The sequence below is a fragment of the Dermacentor albipictus genome, unplaced genomic scaffold, assembly GCF_038994185.2.
Source record: "Dermacentor albipictus isolate Rhodes 1998 colony unplaced genomic scaffold, USDA_Dalb.pri_finalv2 scaffold_84, whole genome shotgun sequence".
Lineage (NCBI taxonomy): Eukaryota > Metazoa > Arthropoda > Arachnida > Ixodida > Ixodidae > Dermacentor > Dermacentor albipictus.
Window position 1 is genome coordinate 165,001 of NW_027225638.1, and position 12,500 is coordinate 177,500.

General features: G+C 55.8%; 4 non-coding genes across 4 annotated transcripts in view; 1 reads left to right on the forward strand and 3 right to left on the reverse strand.

Annotated features, from left to right (window-relative positions):
* Window positions 1-192, reverse strand: part of LOC139053241 (large subunit ribosomal RNA) — a 3,959-nt gene extending 3,767 nt beyond the window's left edge. Inside the window, exon 1 of the ribosomal RNA XR_011510343.1 lies at window positions 1-192. This exon is cut by the window's left edge and continues 3,767 nt beyond it. This is a non-coding gene — a ribosomal RNA (large subunit ribosomal RNA).
* A 1,065-nt stretch (window positions 193-1,257) lies between these two features.
* On the reverse strand, window positions 1,258-1,410 carry LOC139053254 (5.8S ribosomal RNA). Its single transcript, XR_011510353.1, has one exon. It is a non-coding gene; the product is annotated as a 5.8S ribosomal RNA (ribosomal RNA).
* A 1,237-nt stretch (window positions 1,411-2,647) lies between these two features.
* LOC139053235 (small subunit ribosomal RNA) lies at window positions 2,648-4,462 on the reverse strand. Its single transcript, XR_011510338.1, has one exon. It is a non-coding gene; the product is annotated as a small subunit ribosomal RNA (ribosomal RNA).
* Window positions 4,463-9,326: 4,864 nt separating this feature from the next.
* On the forward strand, window positions 9,327-9,518 carry LOC139053275 (U2 spliceosomal RNA). The gene has a single exon (XR_011510372.1). It is a non-coding gene; the product is annotated as a U2 spliceosomal RNA (small nuclear RNA).
* Window positions 9,519-12,500: the final 2,982 nt, after the last annotated feature.

Here is a 12,500-nt window from a genome sequence, read left to right on the forward strand (position 1 = left end):
GCACCGTCGCAAACACCCGAGAACGTCGCCTCCCATACACCACATTTCCCGACCGCCTGCAAGGACGGGGGATTCGGTGCTGGGCTCGGTCCCGTTTCGCTCGCAGCTACTCAGGGAATCCCTGTTGGTTTCTTTTCCTCCGCTTAGTGATATGCTTAAATTCAGCGGGTTGTCTCGCCTGATCTGAGGTCGACAACGGATACATCGCTTTCGCCCATTCCAGCACGACCGAGTACGACGCCCTGCCACGTCCTTACGGACGAGGCTGGCAGGCGGCACAACGCCTGCGCGCGTGCGTCATACGAGCGGTACATGCCGAAACGGACTCGACACGTTCGAAAACCCAGCGCCAACCGAGTGCGACGCCCTACCACGTCCTTCGCCCAACACGGAGCTACTTATAGACGAGGCTGGCAGGCGGTGAACCGCCTGCACGCGTGCGGCGCACGAGCAGTTGCGTGGTAAGCGACCGTGTCTGAAGCCCAAAACACCACCGAGGCAAAGATCGCCTTAGCAGCGCGCCGCTTCAGCGGGCACCGCAGGGGCGACTAAAACCTGGCGGGAGGCATCGTCTCGTGTAGCGTCGCCCCTGCCCCAACTGGAGTGGCCCAGTCTTAAGGGGACAGAGACTGCGAAGCACTTGGACCGACGGCGGACTACGACGGAACGCTTCAGCTCGGCCAACGCTCTCGAGGGAGACATTTTCCGTCTCGCGGCAATTCTCCGCCGTGCCGTGCTCTTCTCGCTCGCAGACGGCGCTCTCGCGTCGAACCGCTTTCGGGGGCCACCCTTCTCCTCCCCGCTCCTCGCACGAATCTGCCGATTCCCATTCGTGCGACGAAGCCCGGAAGGGCGCCCACACAGCTGCGGTGACGTGAGCGAGCGACCAGCTCTGGAGCTCGACGTACTCCGAAGGCAAACAACGCAAATTGCGATCGCTTCCGACTCTCTCGCAAAGGTGCGCGCTACAAGGCAACAGACGTTCGCGCCTCGAGCTTGGACCGCTCTTTCCCTGCAGGTATCCGACTCCATCCTGCGGCGGTCTTGCCAGAGGCGCGCACTCGTCACGCTGCAGTAGTAATGCCTCGTTTCCGTCTCTTCGAAGATTTGGCACGACGGCTCGCCACCGTCTCCTTCTCGTGAGGTTGCTGGCGCGTGGCTTCAGCGCTCAACGTACTGTCCATGATGCCGACGCGGTCAAAACGAGTCGACGGACGCACGTTCCCTGTGCGCCGAAGGCTCTCTTGATATGTGATCCGACCCTCAGACAGACGAAGCCAAGGGAAGACCCAAGGCCGCAATGTGCGTTCAAAGAATCAGTGCTCAGTGTGTCCTGCAATTCACACCAAGTCTCGCAGCTGGCTGCGTTCTTCATCGACCCGAGAACCGAGTGATCCACCGCTTAGAGTCGTGAAAAATAGTTTGTTCAATTCAGTACAGTACAACCAGTGTTTCAGGCACGTGGCGTCTCCCTGTGTGTGGTTTCGAAGAGCGCCTTTCGGCGTGCGCTACTCCTGTTTCGCTCTTTCGTTCGGCGGTCACGCGTTTCCGCATGACCGCTGCTGATCCAACAGCCTACTCGAGACGAAAGACAAGAGCTTGGCGCGCGCGTACTCGCGCAGCTCTCCAAAGCCACTCGGCCAGTGCCAGGGACGGCTCTCTGCGCCGGAGCCACAACAAGTCTACTTGAGGCGGAAGACGAAGCCAGCAAGGGCCTGGCCGCAAGTGCGTTCGAATACGGGATTACAGTCCCTCGTCTGTCCGTACTTCCTCTTTCGACGTGCGGCGCCTTCCCAAAGCGCACAAGTCCGCAAACCGCAGAACGCTTCCGACGTAGCAAAGCCGCGTTTCCTTCGGTACTTCGCAGCAACGCCGCCTTTCCCTCGGCGGCGGGCAAATAGCCTGCAGACGTCGTCGCATTGAACCGCGAACTCGACACCTCGCGCGTCACGAGCGGGAGCCGACCGGCAGCCTCCGGCCCTTTCGGGCGCGGTGGAATTTGCCGCGGAGGACGGGAGAGTGCTTTAGGCCACGGTTCCTTCCGTACTTGGCAGCCGCACCCTCAATACCGCCGGTTCCATGACCGACCGAGCGCCGCACCGTTCCTTTAGTACTTGGGCAGCAACAAAGTCGGGTCGTTACTCCACACTCGCCGCAGGAAGCGACCGGCAGCCGCCAGCCTTTTCAGACTCGGCAGCGTTTGCCGCGGAGGACGGGAGAGCGCTCGCACCACGGTTCCGTGTGTACTAAGCGGCAGCGGCATTAGCTCTCGACCGTCAGTTCCTTGACCGACCGCACGCTTCGCCGTTCCCCTCGTACTGGGCAAGAGCAGCAGGTCGGGTCGTCTTACTCCCATTCCGCGCAAGAGTGCCGAGGCGGACTTCAGAAAGCCCACCCAACAGTGTGCGTTACGCCGTTTCTACCCGCGGGCGCGGCCAAGCCAACCGTCCAAGGTTGCAGCCGGCGTCCACTGGGCGCAACAAATTTGGCACGGGGCGCCCTTCGAAATTCGGGCAATCCCCGGCATGTTCGGGTATAGCCGTCCCCGCGTCCAAGCGGGGCCAGCGGCGGAAAGCGTCGGGCGCAGCGAGCTGCTTCACCCACACGGGGTAGAAACAATGGCGCTCGTCACCCTCGAACAATCCGGTAATGATCCTTCCGCAGGTTCACCTACGGAAACCTTGTTACGACTTTTACTTCCTCTAAATGATCAAGTTTGGTCATCTTTCCAACAGACCGGCGCAACCGAAAGGCCGCGCCGGACATCGGTCCGAAGACCTCACTAAATCATTCAATCGGTAGTAGCGACGGGCGGTGTGTACAAAGGGCAGGGACGTAATCAACGCGAGCTTATGACTCGCGCTTACTGGGAATTCCTCGTTCAAGGGGAACAATTGCAAGCCCCTATCCCAATCACGAAAGAAGTTCCACGGGTTACCCAGTCTTTTCAGACAGGGATAAAGACACGCTGCTTCCTTCAGTGTAGCGCGCGTGCGGCCCCGGACATCTAAGGGCATCACAGACCTGTTATTGCTCTGTTTCGTGCGGCTAGGAGCCGCTTGTCCCTCTAAGAAGGTTGTAAGGTGCTGGGAACCCCGCACCTATTTAATAGGCTAGAGTCTCGTTCGTTATCGGAATTAACCAGACAAATCGCTCCACCAACTAAGAACGGCCATGCACCACCATCCACCGAATCAAGAAAGAGCTCTCAATCTGTCAATCCTCCCAGTGTCCGGGCCGGGTAAGTTTTCCCGTGTTGAGTCAAATTAAGCCGCAGGCTCCACTCCTGGTGGTGCCCTTCCGTCAATTCCTTTAAGTTTCAGCTTTGCAACCATACTTCCCCCGGAACCCAAACACTTTGGTTTCCCGGAAGCTGCCCGCCGAGTCATTTGAGTAACTCAGGCGGATCGCTGGTTGGCATCGTTTATGGTCAGAACTAGGGCGGTATCTGATCGCCTTCGAACCTCTGACTTTCGTTCTTGATCAAAGAAAACATTCTTGGCAAATGCTTTCGCAGTAGTTCGTCTTGCGACGGTCCAAGAATTTCACCTCTAGCGCCGCAATACGAATGCCCCCGTCTGTCCCTCTTAATCATTACCTCGTATTCCAAAAACCAACAGAACAGAAACGAGGTCTTGTTCTATTATTCCATGCAAGTTTATTCAGGCGACTCGCCTGCGTTGAGCACTCTAATTTTTTCAAAGTAAAAGCACCGGCCTTCTCGAGGCACACAATGAAGTGCACCAAGAAAGGACCGGCATGATGTTCAGTCCGAGCCGTCGCATCGGGTAGATGCACTACTCGTCTGGAACTGAGATCCAACTACGAGCTTTTTAACCGCAGCAGCTTTAGTATACGCTATTGGAGCTGGAATTACCGCGGCTGCTGGCACCAGACTTGCCCTCCAATTGATCCTCGTTAAAGGATTTAGAGTGTACTCATTTCAATTACGGGGCCTCAAAAGAGTCCCGTATTGTTATTTTTCGTCACTACCTCCCCGTGCCGGGAGTGGGTAATTTGCGCGCCTGCTGCCTTCCTTGGATGTGGTAGCCGTTTCTCAGGCTCCCTCTCCGGAATCGAACCCTGATTCTCCGTTACCCGTAACAACCATGGTAAGCAAGTAACCCACCATCGAAAGTTGATAAGGCAGACACTTGAAAGAAACGTCGCCGGCTCGTGGCCATGCGATCAGCACAAAGTTATCCAGAGTCACCACACAATACGGGCCGAAACCCGATCGATCTTGGTCTAATAAAAGCACCCGTCGCCCAAAGGGCTTCAGGCTCACTGCATGTATTAGCTCTAGAATTGCCACAGTTATCCAAGTAGGAAGAAACGATCTAAGGAACCATAACTGATTTAATGAGCCATTCGCGGTTTCGCCTTATTTCGGCATGTACTTAGACATGCATGGCTTAATCTTTGAGACAAGCATATGATTACTGGCAGGATCAACCAGGTAATCGTTCAACTGCGCGTCCCGCCTGTCAAGCAGGCCGGACGCCGTTTTTGCGATGCCGAGGCCACCTTCAGGCGCCCCAGCACGCTTCGTTCTTGCAAAGAGTAGCACTTTGCACAGTCCGAGACGACGGCGTTCGAGCTCGCTACGGCGCCCTCCCCGAAGGGCCGGGTATCGCCACGCGGCAAGAAGCACGCAACATTCTCGATAGACTGGTTGTGTCGACTCGATCACGGCTTGCGGTTTCTCTTGAGCCCGCAGCACAGGTGGACCGACCGACACTTGCAACGTAGCCGAGACGGCAAAGCCGCCAGGCGACGGGTCACGCCCGCGCCTTCGGCGCTTTCGCATTTGACTCGTCCGAGGACGATGCGGAACACAACTCGATATCGTGGAGAAAGCGTCGTCCGACAACCAGCCCCTAACGCATCAAGCGGATGAGGCTGCAGACGTCAGCTGTGGGATCCACGGGAGCGATACCGGGGACACGCTTGACGGGCACGAAGCCCGCCGCATATCAAACACCCAGGTCGCTTTTGGGGGCGACTGCTCTCTGGGACCCCCATATAATAGCAGCGATAAGTTCCCAAATCTCCATGGGGCCGTACTCGTGCCACTTTCGACGAGCGTTTGGCGAAAATCGTGCCGCCTCGCAGCGCCGCGAGCGAGATGGAAAGCTTACGTCGGCAGCGCAATGCCGAAGTCGTGAAAGCGCAGCGCGTCGACCGAATGCGCGAACGGCAATCTCTCGCCTATGGACAGCGCGGTTTCCAGAACAATCGCCTTTCTGTGCCCCTACGGGGCCGCACGCTAGCGCGGCCCTTTCGCCGTTTCCGAGCACGAGTGCGACCGGCGCGGGCGGCGTGCTCGACACCCCGGCTGACGCCGTTTCGGACTTTGTCTCTTCGCGCGCTCGCGCCAACGCCGCGGCAAAACGACGACCTCTGCGCGGTTCTTTCCCGGTTCCCGGCGTGCTATAGTGCAGCCAGCCGGACGGTGGCGACGACTCAGTCGCGGCCGTGCGGTGGCTTGTACGCCAAAGTTGCGTGACGGGCGTCGAGCTCCCGCCGCGGCCCGGCTCAGGTGGTTTCGGACTTCTGTCTCTTCCGAGCGCTCGCGTCGTCGTGGGCACGATTCTCGAGTGCGGAGCGGTGCGCGGACACCACCACGAACACGCGCAAGCCGAAAACGGCACTACGGTACAACGTCGGCCAGGGCGGTACGGCCCCCTTATATGAGCAGCGATAAGTGACCAGATCTCCACGGGGCCGTACTCGTGCGACAAGGCGGCGTACTGCGCCGAGCCGAGCGCCAATATTTGGCCTTGGCACGGCCGATTTGAGCTCTCGCGATCGCCGCGGTACCGCCGCTCACCGATTCAAGGCACGCTAGCGCGGCCCCTTCGCCATTTTTCGAGTAAGAGTGCGAAAAGCGCGCGCGGCGTGCTCGTCGCCCCGGCTGACGTAGTCTCGGACTTAGTCTCGCTCACGCCGCCCCGGCTGACGTCGTCTCGGACTTAGTCGCGCTCACACCGCCCCGGCTCACGTGGTTTCGGACTTCCGTCTCTTCCGAGCGCTCGCGTCGTCGTGGGCACGATTCTCGAGTGCGGAGCGGTGCGCGGACACCACCACGAACACGCGCAAGCCGAAAATGGCACTACGGTACAACGTCGGCCAGGGCGGTACGGCCCCCTTATATGAGCAGCGATAAGTGACCAGATCTCCACGGGGCCGTACTCGTGCGACAAGGCGGCGTACTGCGCCGAGCCGAGCGCCAATATTTGGCCTTGGCACGGCCGATTTGAGCTCTCGCGATCGCCGCGGTACCGCCGCTCACCGATTCAAGGCACGCTAGCGCGGCCCCTTCGCCATTTTTCGAGTAAGAGTGCGAAAAGCGCGCGCGGCGTGCTCGTCGCCCCGGCTGACGTAGTCTCGGACTTAGTCTCGCTCACGCCGCCCCGGCTGACGTCGTCTCGGACTTAGTCGCGCTCACACCGCCCCGGCTCACGTGGTTTCGGACTTCCGTCTCTTCCGAGCGCTCGCGTCGTCGTGGGCACGATTCTCGAGTGCGGAGCGGTGCGCGGACACCACCACGAACACGCGCAAGCCGAAAACGGCACTACGGTACAACGTCGGCCAGGGCGGTACGGCCCCTTATAAGAGCAGCGATAAGTGACCAGACCTCCACGGGGCCGTACTCGTGCGACAAGGCGGCGTACTGCGCCGAGCCGAGCGCCAATATTTGGCTTTGGCACGGCCGATTTGAGCTCTCGCGATCGCCGCGGTACCGCCGCTCACCGATTCAAGGCACGCTAGCGCGGCCCCTTCGCCATTTTTCGAGTAAGAGTGGGAAAAGCGCGCGCGGCGTGCTCGACGCCCCGGCTGACGTCGTCTCGGACTTGGTCGACGCCCCGGCTGACGTAGTCTCGGACTTAGTCTCGCTCACGCCGCCCCGGCTGACGTCGTCTCGGACTTAGTCGCGCTCACACCGCCCCGGCTCACGTGGTTTCGGACTTGCGTCTCTTCCGAGCGCTCGCGTCGTCGTGGGCACGATTCTCGAGTGCGGAGCGGTGCGCGGACACCACCACGAACACGCGCAAGCCGAAAACGGCACTACGGTACAACGTCGGCCAGGGCGGTACGGCCCCTTATAAGAGCAGCGATAAGTGACCAGACCTCCACGGGGCCGTACTCGTGCGACAAGGCGGCGTACTGCGCCGAGCCGAGCGCCAATATTTGGCCTTGGCACGGCCGATTTGAGCTCTCGCGATCGCCGCGGTACCGCCGCTCACCGATTCAAGGCACGCTAGCGCGGCCCCTTCGCCATTTTTCGAGTAAGAGTGGGAAAAGCGACCGCGGCGTGCTCGACGCCCCGGCTGACGTCGTCTCGGACTTAGTCGACGCCCCGGCTGACGTAGTCTCGGACTTGGTCTCGCTCACGCCGCCCCGGCTGACGTAGTCTCGGACTTGGTCTCGCTCACGCCGCCCCGGCTGACGTCGTCTCGGACTTAGTCGCGCTCACACCGCCCCGGCTCACGTGGCTTCGGACTTGGTCTCTTCGAGCGCTCGCAGCCAGGTCGGGGCCGACGCCGACGTCTGCGTGGGGCTTCAACGATTCCCGGCGCGACGCAATGCAACTGCGCGCAGGATGCCAGCGACTCCGCCGTGGCCGTGCGGCGGTGTACACGCAGAAGTTTCGTGAAGGGGTATCGAGCTCCCGCCGCCCCGGCGGACGTGGTTTCGGACTTTAGCGCTCGCAGCGATCTCGCGGCGATCGCTGACGTCTGCGCGGTTTCAGGTGTGCTACGATGCAGCAGTCTGCCGCACGACAATTTACGGAAGCGAGTGCATTCCGCCCCGGCGGACGCGGCAGCGGACTTTGTGCCTGCGGGAGTGCTCTTGTTGCTGTAAAATTTGAACGGGTGCAGCTGCGCGAAGCAAGTGTACACATTTTCTCTCTCTCTCTCTCTCTCTCTGCCTCTGAGGCGACTGTAATTTTAATTTAAATGCAATTGGAGGCGGGAGCAACCTGATGAGAGTAGGCGGACTTCGGCACACCTTGTAGTTTAGAAATTGTTTTCAAGCTTTGAGGACATACACAATCGCGCCATCTGCTTTCCCCGTCTCTTTGGCACTTCATAGTGTGTGCAGCATGCTCTGCATTCCAAAGAAACGCGCCTGTTTCTCCCCCTCTCTCACGTTCTTCTTGTCTTTCTTGCTGCTCTTGTGAGAAGTTGCTATGCTCTTTACTCGCTGTAAAATAGAATGCTTGCGCGAGCCAACAACTTGCGTGTCTTTCTTTTTTTTTGTTGTTGTTGTTTTTTTCTCTCTTCCCAAGACGTTTCTGCCATTATTCACTAGCTCTCGTTCTTAGTATGCAACGGAGCGTTAGCTCGCGCCATCTACCTTTCTTTCTGTATGGCGAAGGCCGTAGGTTTTCCTAGTTCCGCACACAGATGGCGCGGATGCGTTTTCGCGCCAGTTTCGAACGACCTCGCTGTACACATGTTTCTCATTTAAAAGTTTCAAAGGGGCTTGCGAAAGGGCGTGGTCCTTTTTTCTTGCGCAAGGCTGAGCTTTCCAGCTGTGCTTAAGCTATGCTAGCATGTGTGCGTATGTGTGTGTGTGTGTGTGTGTGTGTGTGTGTGTGTGTGTGCGTGCGCGCGCGCGCGTGCGTGCGCGTGCATATGTGTGCGTGTGTGTGTATACACGCACACGGTAAAGATGATGGGGTAGCGCTATTTCTTTCTTTCTTTCTTTCTTTTTTAACAACACCTGTGCTCCACATGGCGATCTTCCTGCCCTCTATGTTTCCGGTTGGAAGGAGTGCGCAGCCTTTTCTATATTTATTTATTTTTTTTTTTTCATTCTCTTTCATTCGTACATGAGGCGCGCTACCTAATTCTAGCGGTCGAATCGACACGTTGCAATCCGTCCCGGCCTGTGCCGTATGAAAACTTTCAGTGGGCCTTGCGGTAAATAAAAGGAAATGAGGGAAATGCGCGTAGTGTATTACACTTGCGCACGGGCTTGAAACGAAGGCCTCAAAGAAAGCCGCCTTGAGCGGTCGCATTCAGACGGAAGTAAGCATTCCCCTTGCGCGTGTTTTCCGCTCGCCTGTTCCGTTTTCTACGAGGTTGCCTTCGTTGGTTTTGCCTTGCGAACAAGCTTGCGCTCGGGTCTCGTTTCTACGCGACGGCGTTTCGTTAACAGTGAAAGACTGAGGCGTCGCGAGTTGATTCGCGAGATAGAGAGCATAGAGTCTCTAGACGGGCTGGGTTTTATAAGATTGCCCACGCTGTTGCTGAGGTTACCAATGTCGCCAGGGCACCCACAAGGCAGTGGTACAATGGAGTGAAGTGAAAGACATCGCTTCTCGGCCTTTTGGCTAAGATCAAAGTGTAGTATCTGTTCTTATCAGCTTAATATCTGATACGGGTTCTATATGGACCCACGATATTAAACCTATTTTTGGAAGTTGGCGGAGTGCTTGAAGCCTGCTTCACCTCCGCCGCAGGTCGGCCCGGTATTGCACTACCTCCGGGATCGGCCCCCGCTCACTTAGGTGAGACTTCATTCAATCAAAATGAAGAACACAAGCTCGAAGCGAGCACTCACGTGACACGCACCATTCCCATACTATACGCAACGATGACGGTGTTTCTGAACGATTGTCTGCTGTAATGAGCCACTTGGGGGGGGGGGGGGGGGAGGGTGATTAGCCGTGGGTTTTGCAATCAATGTAAGTCCCACTCAAAGCCAACACTGCATTTTGGAGTTCACTATCGCTTTGATCCGTAAACGACAGCAAGCTCGCCCTGCGAAAATCCGCTGCCCTAGTGGAAGAAAGGTTCCCTATGAAACAAAAATGGAGTGCCCGATTTCCGGCAACATTTTCGCTGCAGTGGGACCGAGCGCCTCGAAAACAAACTTGTCGTATGGCCAAGTGTGGCGAAATATATTCAAGGGTTCAGAGGTGCCTCAGCTTTCCAACCTGTATGTTATGAATACCTGTTGCTACCTTTTCGTCATCATCATCCTGCTGGCTACGACCACTGCAGGGCAAAGACCTCTCCCATTATTCTCCAAGCACCCCGGTCACGTGTAAGCCCGGTCACGGTCGCCGTCTAGTGCCTGCGCCCTTCCTAATCTAATCTGCCCTCCTAAATTTCCGCCACCCCGTGCTACGCTTCCCTTCTCTTGGAATTCAGTCGGTAACCCTTAATTGATGATCTTCCCCCCACATTGCATGCCCTGCGCACGCCCATTTCTTTTTCTTGGTTTAAACTAAGGTGTCATTAGCTCGCGTTTGTTCGCTCACCCCCCGAATCTGCTCTATTCTTATCCCCCGTAGCGCTACACCCATCATTCTTCTTTCCAAAGCTCGTCGCGTCGCCCTCAGTTACCCTTCGGTAATCCTTAAGGTCCTTCGTTGCGGCACTCGCGGCATCTTTCTCATTTAAATAAGGCTATTTCGTTCAGTTTTGGGGGAAAACTCAATGAGCTAGGCGCGATTGTGTCCCCGGCGCCGCTCTCAACAAGATGGCGGCGCCCAGGCTTTTTGCCTGGTGGTTCGGCTTGACGCAGAACACGCCTGCAGGGCAGTGAAGCCGCATTGAAGGGGCAACGAGCGGCGCAGTGAAGCGCATGCTCGGGCGAAAAACGCGAACATCAGCCAAAAATACAACCAAATGGCCAAATACGAATTTCCGTTATGGGAAATTGGAGTTCAGTTGGCGCGTTGCGCTCGCCTAAGGTAAAGAACATAAATGCGAGTGCCACATCAGCCAAGTCAATGCTGAGGATCGCGTATCATTTCTTATTTATTTTTCCCCTTGCCTCCTGGCCTGCGTGGCCCTAGCGCGCATGCCCACGAAAGTAATGCAATAAGGAAAACGCGAAATCATGCGGTGACGGCTGTATCATATCCATTGTGCGTGCTTTGTTCTTTTTGGACTACAGTGGTGTGCGTTATGAGAAAGTTTCAGTGACCAGCGAACCTATATTTAGAACCACATTTACGGTTACTGCTAACAAGCTGCGGGTAGGTGTTTTTTTTTTCTTTCTTTCTTTTTTTCGCTACCAACGATGGGTTATCGCAACCGCGATCGGTTGTGCTAGACGCGTTCTTGCCAAACGTTGGCTCTATACGCGACCCGTGACGCGTGGTCGGCACATTCAAGCAGTCCATTGCAAACCGTTCCAAGAAGAAGGATGCTAGCTCCACGTTCCGCCGGGAGCGCTAGTTCGAAGATTGTACTTTTAGACCCTCGAGGAAGCACCGCCATCCCACGTTTTCTATAACGCGCTAAGACTCAGAGCGACAGCGACCACTTGTCTTTGTCAATATCTCGGACACACTTTTTTTTTTTCTTTAATCCAGATCGTCAGACGAGCCCGCGTTCACGCGCACTCGCTCTCTCCGATAAGCAGGGTAGCTCGGTTGGGGTGTTGTAGGGCCTCGCGCATGCGCTGCTGAGTTCGTCGCTTCGCCGGCCGGTCGACGCTGGCGCGGTACTGGTAATCAACTTCGACGGGCATGGTGAAACGTCACTGTGAAACGTCACGACTAGCAATGCAATGTGTTTGCGAGCAATCGGAGAAATGAGAGAGCCCCTGTAGATTAGTGGAAACGTTCCTCCAAGTATTACGTTTGCAATTTGCGCCTACGAACATGAACTAGACAAAGGAAATGATCTGTAGCCGCCTTCACTTCATAAAATTCCCGTACGAAGAAATTTGCGTGCGCACGTGATCTCCCGCATGAAACCAGACGATAGGTTAATTTTAGCCGTTCATTTCGATTTGCCGAATGTAAACCGGAACACTTTCTCCACGCGCTCTTGAGGTTTGAATGACAATCAATGACATGCTTTTTTTATATATTTTTGTTTGTTCTATCTGGAACCAAAAGAATTCAGAACGCCATTTCAATCTTAGATTCGATTCACGCCTTGCGTTACGTCACCCCTGGCATATCTGATGAACACGCTCTGCTGTTAAGCTTCATGATCACGGCATTAAAAGTCGCCACTTCCCGAACGTTTATCGAGCCGATGATGAACCGTATGCTGGATTCTTATTGTAATGAGTTTATAGAAAGTTTTATACTTCTATGGCTAGCTTCAAGGAAAGGAAAAACATCGCTCAGCATTGTATAACGCATAACAACAACAACGAAAAATCTGCAGGTTATTCATACTACAATGAGAACACTAGGAATACTGAAAAAGATGAAATCTAGACATGCTGCAAGGAGCCAACAAATGCAATTGAACCAACGAACTGAACTGCAATTATTTCATCAAGACATGCCCCGAAAAAACGTGGCCACTATCAATGCTCATTTCAAAGCTGTTTTTTTTTTTTGTTTGTGACGGATAATAATTATCTTCCCAATGGCTGATGTGAAAATTTCAGAGCGCGGCATTTTCGAAATCTCAAGGCCCCGGCTGCTTTCTCTCTTCTTTAAATATGTTCCGGGTGGCAGATGGAGAAAAGTTTCGCGCACATAATTTAAAAGCCTGTAGCTGATTTTCTTG